Below are 20,403 nucleotides of genomic sequence, written 5' to 3' on the forward strand. Positions count from 1 at the left end.
TATTGTTGTCTAAGCTAAAACATAATTGTAAGCTCAATCTGTATTCTATCCTATCTGTCCCTTTGCCTCTCAAGAAAGATAATTTTGTACTGGGAGAGAAAGGGTCATTGAACAACAATAAACTAATATAACTGATATAAAATTTTGCCTTAGATTCCGCTGATTTCATCATATTTTATGAAAATGGTGTGTTTTCGATTATAATATAACTAGTGGTATGATTATTATCGATGATATTATGAGTGAAATTGAGCTAGATATTGTCCAGCTTCAATTTCACGAATAAAATATCTTCGATGATTAATCATACCAGGTGTTATATTCGATGAGACAATATAATGAATGAAATAGGAAATTAATTATTTATTTGTTAAACTGACAAGTTTATTACAACCAAAAATCGTAACAACGAAAGTAAACAAGATCATGATTTTTTTGTTTTGTATTATCGCTGTGATAGCCATGTAACTAAGGACTTTATGCGTTTTGATTGGATCATTTATGATCACGTGATACATGAATTTTATTATCAATGAAATATAGGATAAAACGTGAATTTCTATAAAAGGTACTGTTACGTGATTAACATTTGTTCCTTTTCCTTCCAAGTTCCCTAAAGGAACTCGAATTGACAACGATTACATTTTTTATTGGTTTCGTGTCGGGTCTCGGAGTTAGCATCTCAAGGATCCGATGAACGAGACCCTGGATGGAGGTGCTTCCCGGAGTTCGGAAGAGTAATACAACGGTATCGAAAATAAGATGTTTATTCACCAAAATAAGAGGTAAAAGTAAAGCAACCCTGTCTACTGGGTGCCCCAAAATTCGCGGAACAACGTAGTAGTACGTTGTTAAGTAGTCATTAAGAGATCAGGTAAAAATGTTTAAAAAAATCAATCTTCTTTTTTGTAGAAGATATGGAGCTATTCGTTACACTAAATGTGGCAACATTTAAAAACATTCTATAAACCATTCACGATTATTTCAAATTCGGACTATCTATGAAAATCTGACATTTTAGTTGGCAGTATTGTGATTTGTCTTAATAAATCTATTTTAGGTTACAATTCAACCGAACACTGCTCCCAAGTTGTTACATTTTTTAAATAATTGAACGCATTAGGAACAATAATCGTAAAATTGTAACTGAAATGAAACATACATATTTGTAGGGCAGTTCTGGGTAAATTCTTATTAACCAAATTAATGACGGAATTGACAACAATGCGAATATTTAAAAACGAAACGTCATATGACAGGACCTGACGCCAATCTAACAAAAAAATATCGCGGCCTCCTGCGTGTTTAAAATAATCGTGAACGGCATATATGCATCCCAATAGTCTGCAAATATTTCATTTTTGTTGTATCCTTGGAAATGAGAGGGAAAAATCAAAGCCGTGTTGCCGTACGCCGTACGTATTTGAGGTAAAACGAACATAAAATTACTACTTGGAAATGCTGGAAATAATGAAGAAAATAATTGCAAACCTGATCACAATCGTTCAAAATTATTAAGCCACTGGCTAGTAAAAGACAAATAGTCAAAATCTTTTTTATTATTTAAAATAAATGAGATCAAAGCTGCACCTTTTGGGTCCCCATATCTTCAAATCTAAGAGGTAAAGAATTTTTTAATTATTTTTCTGGTTATTTTCTAACATGAATTGACATTGCCTCATTGAGTTGTTCCGCGAATTTTGGGGCACCCAGTAGATCCCAAAGGATCCAACAACGAAAGTAAACGATAACGCCTGAAGAGTCCTTATCCGAGACTGCTATCGACAAAAAGAAAATTGGAAGCAAAAGGAAAATGAAAAAAAAAGACGATAGGCGCCGGTACGCCATGCACACTAGCGGGGAGGTTTTCGGGCACTCGTTCTTTTGATTTGGTACCTCGCGGCACTTACCCCTTCCAGGACATCCTCAGGAACAGATAATTCTTCATCATCCATTTCCACAACGCGCACACAACCACTTTATTGATGTTGCAAAACTTTGTTTATTTTGTATTTAATTTTTTTCCATAGCAAAAACAAAATGAATATAAAATTACAGATTTAGGGGGCAATTCACGAAAAGTAATTTGCAAATAGTTATCGATACTGCAACTTGCAAATGGTTTACAAGTGCTTACCGACGCGATTGCAATCTAATTCACGAAAAGATTGCAAGCTGTGGATAAGTTATCGGGTATGGAGTGACGTTGTCATGACAACAGCAAATAATTTGCAATTTTAAATGTCAAACTAAAACGTCAAACATCCTAACTGTACAGCTGCGGAATTAACATTTCAGGCAGTATTTTTCTGTCACTTCAAAAAGTTCACTGTAAACTACCTTTTACTGTCATCATGACTAACATTTGACAATTAAACTTTTCTGTCGGTAACGCAGTCAGTTTGAATTTTCGCAAAGCCAAAAATATGCCAAGAGTTACTCTTTTCAATAAAGTAAGGGTGATAACTGATAACACTCACTGAAAATGAAATGTCGCAGAGATAGATTGCCGAAATTTTAAATTTACCCAAAAGCTCCGTAAATTCAATAATACAAAAGTATAGACAAAGGGGAACGGTAGAGCAGCAACCAGGTTTTGGGAGACATCGGATTTCTACCATAGAGGAACACGAAGCCCTGGTTAACATAGTACGGCTAAACCCCTTCACAAATGCCATCAATGCAGTAACTGTTACTAACTTCCCCGGCTGCGTTAGGACGGCGCGTAAGGGTATCAGAAGCAGTGGTCTTAAAAATTACGTTGCTGTGAAAAAATTAAGACTTACGCCACACCACAAAGAGGCAGGACTAGGATGGGCGTTGCAACATATCCTCTATGATAATGATTTTGGGAGTAGAGTGATATTTTCCGATGAGAAAGTTTTCCAATCGTTTTCAAGTGGCCGTCTAAGAGTGTATAGACCACACAATTCTCGTTTTGAAGACTCATATATTCAGGAAACAGATAAAAGTGGTCACTTTTCTGTAAATATATGGGCTTGGATCTCTGCAGGTAGTCCTGGAGTAATGGTGCATATAGTAGAACGCTTAACAAGTGACGTTTAAATTAGGATTCTTGAAGATATGATGATCCCATCCCTTCAGGGACGAGAATTATTCCCAACAACAATTTTATTTTTCAGCACGACAACTGTGCTGTTCATACAGCACGTAGAGTGCGAGCATGGATCGAGAATCATACCATAAAGAAACGTCCTTGACTGGCCCAGTCGCAGTCCGGACTTCCATTCGATAGAGAATATGAAGGGACTACTGATCCAGAGTTTGCAACAACAACGTTTGGTGTTTCGGAACCGGGAAGAACTGTTGCCTGCGATTAATAATACATGACAAGCATTACCGCAAGGCTACCACAGAGATCTTTCCCTGTCTATGCCAAAACGTATTACAAACGTTATAGAACTGAATGGGGCTATGACAAAATATTAAAATTAATTGTTAAAACTGTTAATTAAACAATTTGTCTGTCTTAGGAAATTTATTAATTGAACTAAGTGTAATTAAATCATCGCTTTGATCTGCTACCTAACCGTTATTATGCCACAAATCACTATTTTTGAAAGTAAATAAGTTAAAATGACAAAAACATGACAAGAGTAAAAAATGAGGTTATTAATGTAAAGGTTGGTTTAGAGTTTACACTATGAAAATGACAACACTGCCCGAAATTTTAATTCCGCAAGTATACATCCAAGGCGATCTTCATTTACCAGACCATGACACTGACCAAAGACAGTGTGTTATGGAATGGCCTACCACAGTCTAGCAACACTGCTTCACCAACATTTAGTGAAAAAATTTAAAATCCACTAAACTTGTCATTGCATTTGCATTTGTCAAATATAAGTGAGCTAATTTTACGACAGTTCAAAAATGCGTCATCGCATTGTAATATATAGTTTAAAACCACCTTGGGGACAGAAAAATAACGCACATTTCATTACTGTTACTGATAATTGTTGAGATGCTCTGCGGTGTTCCGGGCTATTGAAACTGCTTGGTTATAAAATAACGCGAGGTGGGCATTTCCAATTTAAATATAACAATTTTGTTTTCCCCATTGTCTAAATCCCACCTCATTTCTTGTAACTTGCTTCCCAGTTTCATTTCAATATTCGTTTAAAGCCAAAATATTTTCCCCAGTGATTGTGTCGTCATTACTAATTTTGATTATTTCTTCCCAAAATGTAATTTCTTCGTAACTAGAAGTTATTGGCACCTCGTTTGGCACAAGTCGCTTCATTTTGTCCCCATTGATATCTGTTCCTCTAAAATGTTTAGCACAAGCATGGCTACTTTTGCGACTTCTTCACTCTTCGATTTTTAAAATCTCTTTCCAAATTGGCTTCATTTCCTCATTTGATGGCAACTTAAATACAGGTTCCTACGTAATTTGAAGAAGAAGACGCATAATCTGGTTTGCAATTTGGTACGCAACACTTAAATGACATTTTTAATTCAATTTGACGAATTTGACCAAGGACTTGCCAAAATTTATTTTAAATGTCGAATTAGTTTCAAAATTTTAGGAACATCGTAGGTCATGGAATAGCCTACCAGGGAATGTGGCAACACAGCCAGCCTCCTGGCTTGTATAGTTGCAAAAAAAACGGGAATTGTCACAATAAAATTGGCACATTTTTACAATGTTTTCATAGTGTGAAACCTTCTTACGAGAGATAGGTCAAAATTGAATGACATTAAAAAAAATATTTGACAGGTATTGTCAAGTAGACAATTAATTGACAAATGAACAAAACCAAATTTACATTAGGAAAATTTCCTTTTCCCGTTTTTTTTTTGCAACCAACTGTAACTTGAGACCGCCTTGGTACATCACATTACATAAAGTTGATTTTTGTTAAGTGTTTGTGAGTTTGTGTTAATTCGCACAATGGGAAAAGGCGTAAAGGCTGATGGGCAAAAAAGGAAAAGAAGCGCTAACTTTACGGCAGCAACAGAAATTTTAACCTGGGAAGTGGAGGTGCGCAAACACTTTCCTTTTCGACGCGCTAAAGGGTCCAAATTTGACCCTAGCACATCGAGATCGTGCGTGGGCTGTTGTAGATGAGGAAGTGGCCTCTACAATAAGATCTGTCCAAGAGCTTAAGAGGAAGTTTTCCGACCTGAAGACTCGCACCAAACGCTTAGCAAATAATTTATTTAGAGAAGCCGAAAAAACAGAGGGTGGTCAAAATACGGCTGAAAAATTGTCTTCTTCTGAACAACCGTTATGCGCTTTTATAGGAAAACAAAGTATTGAAGGTAATTTTGATTTAAATAATAACACACAAATTAAAAATTATTTTTTGTTAGGTATCTCGGAAAGATTCGATATTGGTATACCAAACCATAGTCAACAACCAGCAGCAACAAGCAGAAGTAGTGGTGAACATGAAATTATTTTACAACCGCCATCATCATTCGGTAAGGAAACCTGTGAGAACCATCATAGCGTAAATAAAAAGACAAATCCTGGACCTTCTTCATCATTTGGTGAAGAAAAATAAGGTTAATGAAAATACAGTTCCTGGACTTTCAATATTTTAAGCAAGCGATTGGACAATACCAAAACAAAAAGAGTTCCAGACGTTAAACCAAAGATTGAAAAGAAATATGGAAATTCCGGAAGAAATTCTGAAATTAAAGAAGAGAAAACAAGCCTGAATATTTGTACTTTTAATTTTTAACCCATAATTTGTAAAAATGTATAAAATAACTTTTAACGAGTAAATCTTGTAAATTAGATTATTTCGGGGCGTCATTATTGCAAACACCTCCTAAATAATGTATATCTTCTTGAGCAATAAGTTGCTGCACATCAGGGTTAACAGCCACAGCTCGCCCTACAGAAGGCAAATGTTGTGAAACACACAACATGCAACTGTTATAGCACAAACTTTTTCTGAGCTATAAACAAGAGCGCTATCAGTCATGGGCTAAGCATCTGAAACGAGATTTCAGTGCCCTATTGCATCGTTCAATTGGGTTGCGTGTGGTGATGTTCGGCAGGTGTTCTAGGGTTTGTCTCGTAGTGGCAACAGTGTTTCAGTGTGGCGTGGCTTAAATGTTTATTAAGGCCCGTTATTTCAGTGCGGGTTTAAACTTGATATCACTGAAACTGGTTTTACTTTTAATCCCGAATTAAAACCAATTTAAACGGATGAATGTTTTTCAGTCCTCTAAACGGGTTTCACAGTAACGGGTTTTAGCAAACCCAATATTTAGTACGGTTGGCAACTGTGGTCGATTCTGCGCAAGTACAGTTTGTTGAATGTAAAAATTCAAACTTGGCAGCCGTGCTGGACATCATTAAAAACAATGGTCAATGAGGTTAAAGTTTGGCTCGTGTGTGTTTGACTAATTATGGCTTGTTACAGTGATAGTGAGAGTTGAGATGTTTTCCGACGATTCAGATGATGAGGAAATGATAAATATTGTGGAACATTTGGCGGCAATTTTGTCAGGAATAAAATGATAACATATTTCGATAATTTATAAAATTTAATTAATCTAATTTGTTTACAATTATGTGTTAATAATACTATCTAAATCTTCTTCTTTCAAATTTTGAATTTTTAATTCGTGCTGTTCATTTGCTTGACCTTTAGTGAATACATTTCTTGCTGCATGATTGCTTCAGAATTTAAATTGTCCAATTTCTTCTAGGCAACTATTTTCTTTTCGTCTGCAAATTCGCACCATTTTTTGTTAATGACAGTACGTGGCGTTTACTATTTCCTAAGAAATGCAATAAATTAATACATTTTACTGATCTGTATTTATTTTTTAACCTTTCATCCTTAAGGGCTTTGATGGAGTGCTCTTCAGCATTTGCGGAGTGTAATCGCTCCAGTCTTTAGAATCTGCAAAAAAATCGTTACTTTTACATTGTACAATGAGTTAAAGTTAAAGTTTCGCTGGTATGAGATTACATAATACTCTCCTGTTTGTTGGTAACAGTTCCCAGAGTCTTGCCTGAAAAAGTAAAAATATTAACCTTCTTTTATAACAATTAAATTTTTGTTAATTACCATATGATCCATCAGTGATATTAATAAATGGATCTCCTTAAAAAAATCGGTGGAGTCTCTTTCGTCATCTGAAATATTGGAAGTACTTATAAAATAAATAAATTATTTCCATAAACCAAATAGGAGGTAACAATAATAATTGATTATTTTATTTACCATTATGACCAATTAATTGGATTTCATCTGTTTGTGCGGGCTATACCTGAACCTAAGAACCAAAATTGACATAAAAAATCGGAAATTTGATTAATTTTTATGTTGTAATACCTGCATATTGTTGTTGATCAGAATCACATTCGGGGACCATCCCTGTCAATCGCCGACCGGCATCTCGCCGGTCGACTAGAAATACGGTTTAAACCACCCGACCACCCGGCATCAAAATTCAAGGGTGCCGTAAACTGGTTTCCGCTATAACCCGGGCTGATAAACACTTTACACCAAGTACCAGGTAGATGATCCAAAAAATTTGGGTTAAACCAGTACTGAAATACCGGGCCTAAGTGTCGTCTCTATGTCATTGTCATTACACATCATCACAGATCAATTATTATCGATTATTGTTCATTACCCAATCCAATCCAGTCAATTGAAGTTAGAAAGGGTAAGGTTAGAATGACGGGTGTCATGTATTTTTTTAAAATAGGCTGAATTCGAAATACGTCACAATCTTTACCGGTTTCAGTATAGTAAGCCTTGGTTTACATTCACAAAAGTTGGATGGTATAGTCCAATTTTTACCCTTTTGAGGTGACGACACGATTTCCTTCCTCGCTTTCTCTTTATTGAAACGACAGAAACAGAAAAAAACAAAAAAAAAGGCACGTTTATTTATTGATGGCCACTTTGAGGTTATTTTATGCTCCTGTCAATTTGACAATTTTTAATTTCTTTCTCTTATTACATTGATTACAAACATAACCTTTCGAAGCAATTGTCAACAAATTTGACACATTTATAGTTAAAGTCCATTCGTTTCAATAAACAATTGTCAATGTCAAAAATTCTTAAAAGACCGGACTGTACCACCCCAGAATATCGTTTTATGGACCAGATGTATAATGGTTTTTACACTAGATATTTATTGAGGTTATGTATATGTTGCACACATGTTGCACTATCTGTGTGTTGCACGTTGACATTTTTCAATCGCAACCAAGAACACAATTACGAGTACACAAATCGTCATTCCAACATCCAACGACCGGTACGAAAGTACCTACAGAAAATGATAAATATTGTTTATTTATTAAGACCTTGCATATTAAAAGCAATGTTATGTTTAATAATGATTCTGAAAAGTGAGTTGCGTCTTCAAACTTAGCAAGAAGAAATGAAGGTTTGTACGGAATATGTACTTGAAATCCAATAAATCGGGAAATGTGAACGGTTAAATAAAATGTGGATTGAAAGATAAAAGGCAAAAACTAGTTTAATATTAGAAAAATGAAAAAAATTAAACAACTTGAGAGTGAAAACTATTCATATTCCAGATTTTCGTCATCATCTTCCACATCTGATTCTGAATTTGAATCTGCTGCCACCTGTATTATAAACGGGGGTATGTCTTCAATTGATGCATTTCCCATTAATTTTTGCCAATCCTGTTTGATGAGTTGCTCACAGTGTTTGACACTATTAGACCACATTTCAGGTGTAAAATGAGAAATGGCTTCTAACCACATTTTTTTGACTTTTTCAGTTTTTGATTCAGTAGGTACATGAAGATATATTTTTATTATAACAATTTTTCAGAAAACCCCAAGCCAACTAAATGGGATTGTACTGGCAATTGTAAGGTGGTAAGCGAAGCATATGATGCCCATTTGTATGAACTAAATCATCAATCAGATAATGTTTTTGGATATCTTGCTTCTTGGTGCAAATTATATTATACAACACTTTTTTTGTGGCTTCAGGGGGGTACGGGATATTGTTCTCATTTAACCACTGTATCATGTCACCTTTTTTTGGTAAAAACCCTGCAGATGTTCCGGCATGAAGAATGGTGAACCTTTTGCCTTCTCCTTTTACCCGTTTTGGAATACCTTTAGGATCTGAAAGATTAATCCAGTGCCGCACCTGGCTGCCATTTTCATAAATCCAGGTTTCATCCAAAAAAACAAATATATAATTATCAGATTGTAGATACTGTAAATATTTTCTTATAAATTTAATTCGCTTCAAAATTATATGTGGTTGTGCAATCAAAACTAGTCTGTTATTGTGTTTTCTATACCGGTATCCCATTGATTTTAGTATTGTATATAACTTTGTTCTGCCGCAAATATATTCACATTCCTCTTTGGCGTATTTATGCAGATCATCTATTGTGAAATGTTCACCTTTTTCGTGATGAATGTATATTCTTCGGGCCAATTCTTCTTTAATATAATGAAATGCTGGATCTCTTTTATAAACAATTTTTGCGCGTCCTTTTTTTTGTGGTGATTTAACACATCGATTGATTTTAAAATCTGTCATTATTTTAAAAGCAACGGTTGGGTGAATCTGTAGGGAAAAGGATTATGAAATAGGATTTCAAAAATAGGAAATAGGTACAATGTTACATCAAAAATATGAGCAGCTTTCTCGCAAATTTCTTTCATCGACATTGATGGTTTTTCCGTCTCCAGTTCTTTGCAGTATCGAACTACTGCCATCTTTTCACGTTGAAGAAGCGACTGACCTGTACCCCTTTTTACGTGAAGCCATTCTTCAACTTTAAATTCTTCGCCAATTTTGAATTTTATATTAAACAAGTCTTGCGCATGTCAAATGGACGAAATTTGGCTGACACTCAGAGATGCCAACATTGATTTATGAAATAACTAGGTTTGACATTTTGGCAAGTCTACCACCTTGACAACATTTTGACAATTGTTTATTAAAACGAATGGACTTTATTTATGATCAATTCAAATTTGTTTCTGATCCTAGCTCAAACATACGTAAAGTTACTAGATAATGACGTCATCGCAAAAGGGTAAAAATTCGACTATAGTCATAACTGTACTAATACAGTTATGCTGTAGGGTAATATTGCCATAGTGACAATAGTGACATGTCAACGACAATCAACAAATGAAGACAATATCTAACTTTATTCATTATTAATTCAAACAGACGGAAATAAAAACAACAATAATTACTTAAATAGACGGAACTCTGCCATAGTAAAAATGAACTGCACTTCGTAGCATCGGGTAGTACCATGACGGACAATAAATTTAGACCGGCAAATTTCTGACATTACAAAAATTATGACTGATGTGTTAGTTTGTCAAACTGAAGGTTTTCAAGCTGTTTGGCGTTTTCTTCGCCCTTTTCGTAACTTACAGATCATGATGCACTACCATAACTGATTTGTAGTACGCATTTCACTCTGGTGCACGCTTCTTTTCCCAAATTGAATTTTGATTATCGCTATCACGATGACAAGAATGACCATACTATGTTGGTGACTATAAATTATGACATTTATTTGATTCAAAATAAAATTCAGTTGCTTTGAATTTCGTTCATATTATTTTATTAGCAGCACGTTTCATTTATTTATTGATTGTTATTATTTTTACTTAAACATGCCCAGAAAAACAACACACTTAATAAACATTTTTCTTTATACCATACTGTTATTAGGATTTATCAGTACTCAATGCTTGATTGATATGACACCTATAACAGACTAGGCCGTTATTCAAAATTATAGGCCGTTATTCAAAATTATCAGAACGAGGCCGTTATTTTTGCTGCCGTTGCTACGGTTACGGCACAAATGACAACTAAATTTAATTTTTGAGGTAAAGAGAAGTGTCAGTCTTATAAATAAATCACCGTTAAATGTTAAGTATTATTGGTATAAAGAAAACTATAAAACAACATACGGCCGATATGGATATAACAGACTCGGTTGATTATAAAATCTCAACCTCATCTGTTATATAACCCATATCGGCCTAATACCGTTATATCCTATAACATCAAAATTATGTCTCACCAAATTTTACACTAGACAGGGTTGCCGATAGTAATTGTCGAGGAAAATGCGACGTTGGTGGTTTTTTGATTTTTGAATGGACTTTAGTCAGGAATTAATTGTTGGTGTTTGTAAGAATGACAGTATCTAAGAAACATACCTAAATCGTTTGTGACAAATCTGACAAATTGAATTTTTAACAGTGTTAGGCCCGTATTCACCAACGCCAGTTAAAGTTAACTGTAGGTTAAAATATACGAAAACATTGTTATAACAATAGGAAACTAAAGTAACGAAGTATTTTAACCTACAGTTAACGTTAACTGGCGTTGGTGAATACGGCCGTTAGTGTTGTAAATAGTTTATTTACGTAAAGGTAAACAAAGTTAACAAAGGTTTGCGGTGAGACTCTTGAGGGAGCTCGAATGATTAAGTAAATAATAATGAATAATTGTCCATGCGTGCATCTCTTTTATAGCCTGAGTGGAGGTGGTCCCGCACGCTTCGTCAGCGCGCAGCTGATGGGATGGTAGGGGCGCAGCGAGTTGATTCTCGCTGGCGACGGTAGCGCTTCGAAAGGGGTAGTACGGGGCTCTTTGGTACTACATCCGTGATCTATGCTACATCCTCCCCCTCAGGTCTAATAGAATCGGCCCGATTTGGGCGCGGCGTCCTCAGATTCCAGATACGGGGTGAGTTGCGAGACGTGGTAGGTACCAAGGGGCTCTACTGGTTTGTCTCGGGCAGCTAGGACATAGCTCGTAGGGCCGTTCTGCTGGAGAAAGATGTAGGGGCCGTCTCGTCGAGGGGCGAGCTTGCTACTGAATCCACGTGCTGCTTTGCTCAGTGCATGGAGGTCGGCTTACAGAAGGTCACGGGGTTGTAGGCCGGCGTTTGGAGTCGGCGTACTGTTTACGGCGATCTTGTTCTTTCTCGTGGGTTTCTCGAGCTTCCTTCCAGCTTTCATGGAGTCGTAGAAGTCGGGGTGTGGCTTCAGCAACGAAATTTTCAGACAGAACCACACCGCTGAGGTCGTTGGTGACGTCGTCAATGGAACGAATTTCGCTCCCGAATAATAGAAAAGCAGGGGTCTTCCCGGTGCTTTGGGAACGGGCTGTGGTCATTGCGAATCGAATACTTGATAGTTGTCGAGGCCAGTCGGAGTGGGGCTTGTCTCTGATTTGAATGGCCAATTGGGTCTTCAGATCCCGGTTACGGCGTTCGACTGGATTTGCTTCGGGATGATAAACCGGAGTAAAGGCTTGGGAGATCCCTAGACAGAAGCAGATTTTTTGCATAATGGCGCTTATAAACTGGGTGCCATTGTCCGAGATTAGTTTCCGGGGGATCCCGTAGCGGAGGCAAACCTCGCTGATGAAGGTCCAAGCGCAGCGGTCGGCGGTAGCGTCCACAAGGGCGAATAACTCGATCCAACGGGTGGCGTAGTCCTCGATTATCAGAATCCATCGTTCGCCAGTGCTGGCGGGAGGTAATGGTCCGAACAAGTCGATGGCGATGATCTCCATCCGTTGTTGGAGAACGGGTGTCTGTAACAGGCCTGCGGTTTTAACATTGACATTCGTGACACGTTTTAAGGTAGTCGGCGATATATCTTCTCATCCCAGGCCAGTAGTAGCGTTGTTGGATACGATGATATGTGCGTTCTATGCCGTAATGGCCGGCCGTTGGGGAGTCGTGATATTGTTTCAGGACTCGCGTTCGCTCATGATCGGGAACGAGAAGTTAGGCGGCTTCTTCGTCGTTATCTTGGAAATAGCGATACAACACACCGCTGTTCAAGAGGTATCCTCGGTTGAGCCAGGGCTGCGCTACTTCAGGGGTTGCATTCGTTAGGGCATCTATGATCTTCTTCAGATCGGGGTTTTTTAATTGCTCGGTGCGGATTTCCAGCTCGTTTCTACGGGGTAACTCGATTTCGAGAGAACGGTGGGCGCTGGATAATTCGGAATTCTCTTCCGGCATGGCAGGGCGGGATAGCATGTCGACTAATGCGTTGGCACGTCCTGGGGTATACTCTATAGAAAGATTGTAGGGCTGTAACTGAAGAGCCCATCGTGCGAGGCGGCCCGTGGGTGATTTCAGGGTCATTAACCAACGTAATGGCTGGTGGTCGGTGATGACGACAACGCTGGTCTCTTCGATGTAGCCTCGGAATTTATTGATTGCCCAGACAATGGCCAATGCTTCTCTTTCGGTGGTGGAATAGTTCTTCTCCGCCTCGGCGAGAAGACGGCTAGCGTACTCGATGGGGCGCTCTTCGGACGCCTCCCTCTGGAGTAAGGCTGCATCAAGAGCGTAGACGCTGCTATCGGTATGTAAAATAAATGGCTGGGTAGGATCTGCTGTCCGGAGGACAAGGGTACTAGTAAGTTGCCTCTTTAAAGTTTGGAAGGCTTCTTGCTGAGCGGGGCCTCAGTTCCAAGACTGGTCTTTCTTTAACAGTATACTTAGGGGTCGAGAGGTGATGGCGAAATGCTTGAGGAATCGTCGGAACCAGGAGCAAGTTTGGAGAAAGGACTGTAGCTCCTTTGGATTCCTTAGGGCCGGCATCTGGGTTACAGCTAGCACCTTGTCGGGGTTGACGGCGATTCCGTTGGGGGTGATCCGATGTCCAAGGTATTTGACTTCTGTGCACCCAAATGAGCATTTGGCGCGGTTCATTCGTAATTGGAACTTGCGCATCTGCGCTAGAACAGAGCGTAAGTCTTCGAGGTGCTTGCTCGGGTTCTGGGAGAACACGATGAGGTCATCTAAGTAGGCCAGTAGGATCACGTCGGGTAGTCCGGTCTTGAATCGGTCGATCAACCGCTGGAATGAGGCGGGCGCGTTGCGTAATCCAAACGGCATACGTAGAAATCTGTACAGGCTAAAAGGACAGACAAGGGCTGTCTTGTCTCGGTCCTCGGGTCGTATTTGAATCTGCCAGTAACCGACCTGGAGATCGAGAGTGCTGATACAACCTATGGGGCCGATGGCATTGAGCAGGTCATCCATTCGGGGCAAGGGATACATGTGTAACGAAGTTACTTAGGAAACGCTCTCGGTGGCGGAAAAATTCCGTTCTTTCTCCGAGCCGGGCCAGAAAATTAGCGCGGAGCCGACTATCTCAACCGCGTCCACCGAGTCCGCCCCGGAACCCGTGTTTCTTCCGGCCGACAATACCCGGACTCCGCGCTGAACAGAGCTCCCCCACCGCCACAACCGCGAGTCAACGGCCGCGTGCAGCCACCGAGCCAACAAAAGGACCGCGCAGAGCCTGTAGAGCTCATTCCGATTCCGACTCCGATTCCAATTCCGATCATCCACCTGACTCTCCTAGCACCAGCTCTGAACCGGCTCCCGATACAACCTCCGACTCCGCTTCCGACCCCCGACTTCCGGCCAGTTCGCTTCCCTAGTGAGCGAACGAGGTCATCCCCTGTTTCCGGCCCGTTCGCTCCCCTAGTGAGCGAACCAGGTCATCCCGCTCATCCCTTGTCTCCGGCCCGTTCGCTCCTCTAGTGAGCAAACCAGGCCTCCCCCAATCCCCCCCGGATCCCGTTACACCCCCGAAACTCTGTCGTTCAATGTTTGGACGTCGGAGACTCTTAGAGTAAGACCGGGTGGACCGTCTTCAGTGCCGTTCAGTGCTTGAACTCTGTGTTGAGTCGTGGATTTTTAGAGTAAGACCGGGTGGACCGTCTTCAGTGCCGTTCAGTGCTTAAACTCTGTCGTTCAATGTTTGGACGTCGGAGACTCTTAGAGTAAGACCGGGTGGACCGTCTTCAGTGCCTGTCAGTGCTTAAACTCTGTGTTGAATCGGAAATGTTAGAGTAAGACCGGTTGGACCGTCTTCAGTGCCGTTCAGTGCTTAAACTCTGTTGTTCAATGTTTGGACGTCGGAGAATCTTAGAGTAAGACCGGGTGGACCGTTTTCAGTGCCTGTCAGTGCTTGAACTCTGTGTTGAGTCGTGGGTACTTTGGAAATGTTAGAGTAAGACCGGTTGGACCGTCTTCAGTGCCGTTCAGTGCTTAAACTCTGTCGTTCAATTTTTGGACGAAGGAGACTCTTAGAGTAAGACCGGGTGGACCGTCTTCAGTGCCTGTCAGTGCTTAAACTCTGTGTGGAGTCGTGGACTTTGGAATTTTTAGAGTAAGACCGTGATCAGTGCTTGAACTCTGTTGGATTTTTGGATTTTCAGAGTAAGACCGTGCTCAGTGCTTGAACTCTGTTGGTGGGTCGTGGATTTTTGGCCCGAAGTTGGGTGTCACTTTTAACATCGGGCCCCACGTTGTGGAGTCATTTTTAACATTGATTGTAAATAATTTATTTACATAAAGGTAAACAAAGTTAACAAAGGTTTGCGGTGAGACTCTTGAGGGAGCTCGAATGATTTAGTAAATAATAATGAATAATTGTCCATGCGTGCATCCCTTTTATAGCCTGAGTGGAGATGGTCCCGCACGCTTCGTCAGCGCGCAGCTGATGGGATGGTAGGAGCCCAGCGAGTTGATTCTCGCTGGTGTCGGTAGCGCTTCGAAAGGGGTAGTACGGGGCGCTTTGGTACTACATCCGTGATTTATGCTACAAATTAAATTAATCACATTTATTGAAAATGCTGTAGTGACTCAGTTTAAAATTTAAAATTTTAATTCCCGGTACCGCCACGAGATCGCACCAAATGTGAAGGTACTACCATGGCCTACTAAATCTGAACTGCGCTGCGCTTATTACGGCCGTAACAAAGCTCGGATTTTCAATGGAGCAATCATGGATTTATTAGTACTGGATACGGCAATACCCTATAAACGTATGTCGACTTTGAAAAAACATATCACAGACTTCGGTACCTTCCCCCATTTCATTCTGACCTGTATTAAAATATGTTTCTCTCTGTTATTACAATACGTATGTCGTTTTGATGTTTCGCAAATGTCAATTTTGAAGTTTGAAATTAATTTAAGAGTCTGAACCTGTGGTCTGAACTGTCATAAAACTTGATGTTTTAATTTCTAACATTATTCCTGCATTCGTAAAATAGAATAATTGCAATAATGAAAACCTGCAGAATTTGTTCTACTCCTTATAGTTCTTCAAGACAAGACTTATCTTTTCACTGGTATGTACCTTAATATCATTATGGAAGAAACAATCAAAGTTGCAAAAGATGCGGTTATTTGTTCAAAACATTTTCGGAATTCTGATTAGGATGAATGTGAAAAACCAAGCAAAATTTTAAAAAGGGTTTGTATAGGCATGGCCAACTGTATTAAAACGCTAAGCGCTTATTATGGCCGTCCCACTCGATAATTTCTCCGTAAGAAAAATTGTTCTTGATATTTAAAAAAATCGTACGTACAGTAGACTTCAAGTGACGATTATTTGAATTAAAAGACAACGGATGACAGAAACGTCTTTTTTTTTCTGTAATTGGTTATGTCCTATTCTTGGTTGTGTCCATGTTAAATGTTTATAAGTAAATAAATTAACTGCAAGTGTTAATTGCATGCAGTAACAAAATAATAAAAATAGTAAAAGTGTAAAATAAGAAACATATAATAGGTAAGGTGTTGTGTCAATAGCTTAAAAACCATAAAAAAACGAACTTCAATTGCTTCAAAATATCAGACATAGGCTCAAATTGTTTTAATTCCAATTTAGTATTTTTCTGAATACATTGTGTTGTTGAATAATGTGACTCGTGTCAGCATTAGAATAAGTGAGCACATCAAAAAGATTGTCACCTATGAAAAAAATTCAACAAGACAATGGTAGGTACTGTTACGTTATTGTTTTCCCCAAACTACTCCAACAACAAGAGAAAACTTAAATCTCCCAACTTCACCGGGGGAAATTTAAATAACGATTTCTGAGACTGATTGGATCCAGGTCCGGCACATAAACACACTTACGTCTCGAGAGCGAGGCTGTCGGAAGTAGAAATGATGCCACACAAACACGGTGTTATACCAGGTGTTGGACAGAAACACAGATGTAATAATGAAAGTGTTTAATATTCGTTTCCTAGCTTTACAGGCGACAAGTAACTATTTAACTCCAACCTAGATGCCGCTGCGGGCGAAACACAGTCGTCTATGTAAAGTGATACTAGGATACAAACCAAGTGTTCTTCCAAAATGAACAAATTAAAGTTTTGACCTTTGAGACTAATTTGAACTAACTAAAGTTTACAATATAAAAGCGAGGTTATGAGTGAACTGAAGGTTCTCAAAATAACACGCTGAAGGCGCCTAAATACTAGCTAAATTCACAAACAGTGCCGGTACTACCAGGCTATACTTCGGACTGACAAGTAACAAATCAATGAAAATTCAAACGAAAACCTCCCTTACACCGAGCCTGGGGCTTGAAATCCAAGAAGAGTCCCTGGAAGAGCGAGCTGGAGGAAGGTCCTCCGAGTCCTTCTTCCGCCGCTGGTCTATCACGCCGTCCGTATCCTCGGAAAGTCCTCGGGGTCCTTCCTCCCCTCGACCCTTCCTAGGGATAGGCGTAAATTAGTCAGGTTTAGCCCCGGTGTAAAAAAATATAAAATGATAATGAAGTGATAAAATAATAAAAAAAAACTTCCGAGAGCCAGCGAGCGCGTCGTTTCTGGCGAGGTCACTCCAGGTCTGATAACGCAAATCAACGTAAAAGAAATGAGCCAAGATGGCGGACTGCAAAAGAAAGACGCTGAAGGACCTTGCCAGATATGAGTTGCTCCTGGACTCGGGTTCCTCGGCCAGGGACAGTCCGGTGTGAGGTCCTGCTCTCTGGTGGGATCCTTGGGGATGACGCCGGCCCAACAGGGTGGTGAAATTAATCCGCTGAAGCGTAGGGTCGATGACCCTCGTGAAGGAAGCCTTTATCCGCCGCGACGTTTCGGTTGGAATTCCTCTAGGACGGTTTCCCAGCCGATTCGGTCCTCCTCCACGGGTTCGCCAGCACCTGTTGCACACTGAAAACACCCCCTAATCTCCCCCTTTGAACACAACACTCACACACGGATCGGTCGTAACCTCTCACGAGAGCTAGTCGAGAACCTCTAAAATGGCGTCTGTTCCACATTTATATATTTTCCCCTCCTCTCGCCGAATTGACGCGGCCGGTACCGGAAGTCGGGGTCCGAGAGCCCGTTCTGGAATGTTCTAGAACGTTCTCGCCTTTACGATTTACCGCGAAATTTAAATCGTAACGCACGACCTTCCCTAAATTATAAAAATTGAGCGGAGCGAAATTTTTATAAAAGTGGTTCCTAGCGAAAGATGAGCGACGCCCAAACGTAGTAAAGTCGATTGTTCGCATGGTGTTTTTATTATCATTAAATGTCCAGGCGATGGTTGCGGTTTGGGGTGAAGCCCCAGGTCTCTGGACTCGACCTAGCAGGTTATAGTACCGCCAAACTGATACGATCTGAAGGATCTACTACAAGCTGAAATTCCAAGCGAAAAGAAAACTGAAAACCCCCCGATGTGCTGCTGTGTAGCCGATGCTATCACACCCGAGCACAAGTTTCTGAAACAACACAACGACAAATTTGAAAGATTGTCAACATCGGTGGGTCAAGTTCGAGAGTCGCTGGAAACCCTTCGGCGCGCTTTTCGCCCACGCCCCACGTCGATGATTGTGCGTTCGTTCCCCCGAGCTATAAAATCCAAAAGAAAAAACCGGCGACCTCGTCGTCAAAATCCGACTTATTTCCCGGGACGGTACGACATTACGGTGAAAGATCTTCTTCGTCGCGTGGACGGCGCGAAGATTTAGAGCAAGAGCAAGGAACCAAATCCGCATGAACGCGTTCGACCACTCTCGGCCTTCCGTACGTGAGGTCCTAAATCCACCGCAGCGCTATGGCGACGAGTTCCTGGACCGTTCAACCTTCGGCCCTCCTGAGGACACTCGACCCTACATGAACTTCACGACGATTCTCCTTCTTTCGCCCCGGACCGTCCGCGCACGACCACGCTACCGTCCTCCGGGTCCTCAATCTTGACGACACGACGTTCGAAAACACAATGTTCGCCCCTTGCGAACTAGAAACTTCTCGGGTTTACGAAACGCAACAACCGGACAAAAGATGGAAAACGCAAAAACGCAACGACTCACTTGTTGCCCTCCAGATGTTGACTACGCGACCGTTCGCTCTTCAAAAAAAATCGCGAAAGTGACCTGCCGCACTCCCAACCAACCTCCCGATAAAACTGTAGGATCTCCGATCCGGTAATGAAAAAATTTTTGAGTGAGACTCCAACACCACTCGCGAAAGAAATGTCCGGACGACGATGCGACCGCACGAAGAAAAATCTTGCGATTTAATGAACGAGTCTGTCGGGCAATCTGAGATTGTAATTTTTTAAAAGTCACATCCGAATACATTTTTGGTGGTCTTGGCGCACGTCCTCGACCACGTATCATCGCACACGGGGCGCGTTCATCTTCCGAGTACTTCCACCTACGACGACCGAACGTCTTTGTCAACTACTCTCGTTTCGTACCCTCACGAGAGCAACTCGGGGTAGGAACCGCCCCTGTGGCGTATCCACTCGAATTGTACACCGAAGTATTTTATCAGGCAGCATCGAGTCGCGTCCAAGATACCACACGTCGCGTTCCGGAAGTCGGGGTCCGAGAGCCCGTTCTGGAATGTTCTAGAACGTTCTCGCCTTTACGATTTACCTAAATTTCCTAGAATGGAACAAAATTTTCATGGCTGCAGAGGATAACCCAAATGGACTTAATAAATACAAAGATTCGCCGACTCAGCTAGCAAATAAGTTACCAACACGTCGTTTACCAAAAAGAAACATTCAGTTTAAAGGAAAATGCATATGGGAGGAACACAGGATGAGATCCTAAATTTGTAATAAAAGCTTTAAAAATGTATCGACACGTTTATTTACCTTTAAATGTACACTTCTATGAAAATAAAAAAATTTTCAGTATTAAAATGGTGTTTGGAAATAGCGACCTACGGTTATAACGACCGAATTTCACCGGGTCCCTTCCACGTCGTTATAAACGATATATACTGTATATGGTTTGGATAATACCAAATCTGAAACCATTGGTGAAAGACCTTGCACAGCCAACAAAATGCTCTGCTATGTTATCCACGGGTTATCAACTAGATACACAATTGCTGCAGGGTACTTCTTCCATTCAACATTAACAACGGCACAATTTTCACAGATTATGGTTTCATTGTTCTTTAGCTTGTTACTGACAATCATGCATCAAATGTGGCTTAATTTAAAAATCTTTGCAGCGGAACGTTAAAAAATCATATTGACCTTTTTTTCCACTATTTCTAAGTTTTGATTAGGTACACTAGGTGCGTTCGGATACTACCTCGGAGATGCAAGCACAAA

The 20,403-nt window shown here is 40.3% G+C and overlaps 1 long non-coding RNA gene across 1 annotated transcript in view; it reads right to left on the minus strand.

The window, feature by feature from the left end:
* The window catches only part of LOC138139236 (uncharacterized), a 355,934-nt gene extending 339,837 nt beyond the window's left edge, over window positions 1-16,097 (minus strand). Inside the window, exon 1 of the long non-coding RNA XR_011162247.1 lies at window positions 15,014-16,097. This is a non-coding gene — a long non-coding RNA (uncharacterized lncRNA). The remainder of the gene's footprint in view (window positions 1-15,013) is intronic.
* Window positions 16,098-20,403: the final 4,306 nt, after the last annotated feature.

Source organism: Tenebrio molitor, chromosome 9 (assembly GCF_963966145.1).
Source record: "Tenebrio molitor chromosome 9, icTenMoli1.1, whole genome shotgun sequence".
Taxonomy (NCBI): domain Eukaryota; kingdom Metazoa; phylum Arthropoda; class Insecta; order Coleoptera; family Tenebrionidae; genus Tenebrio; species Tenebrio molitor.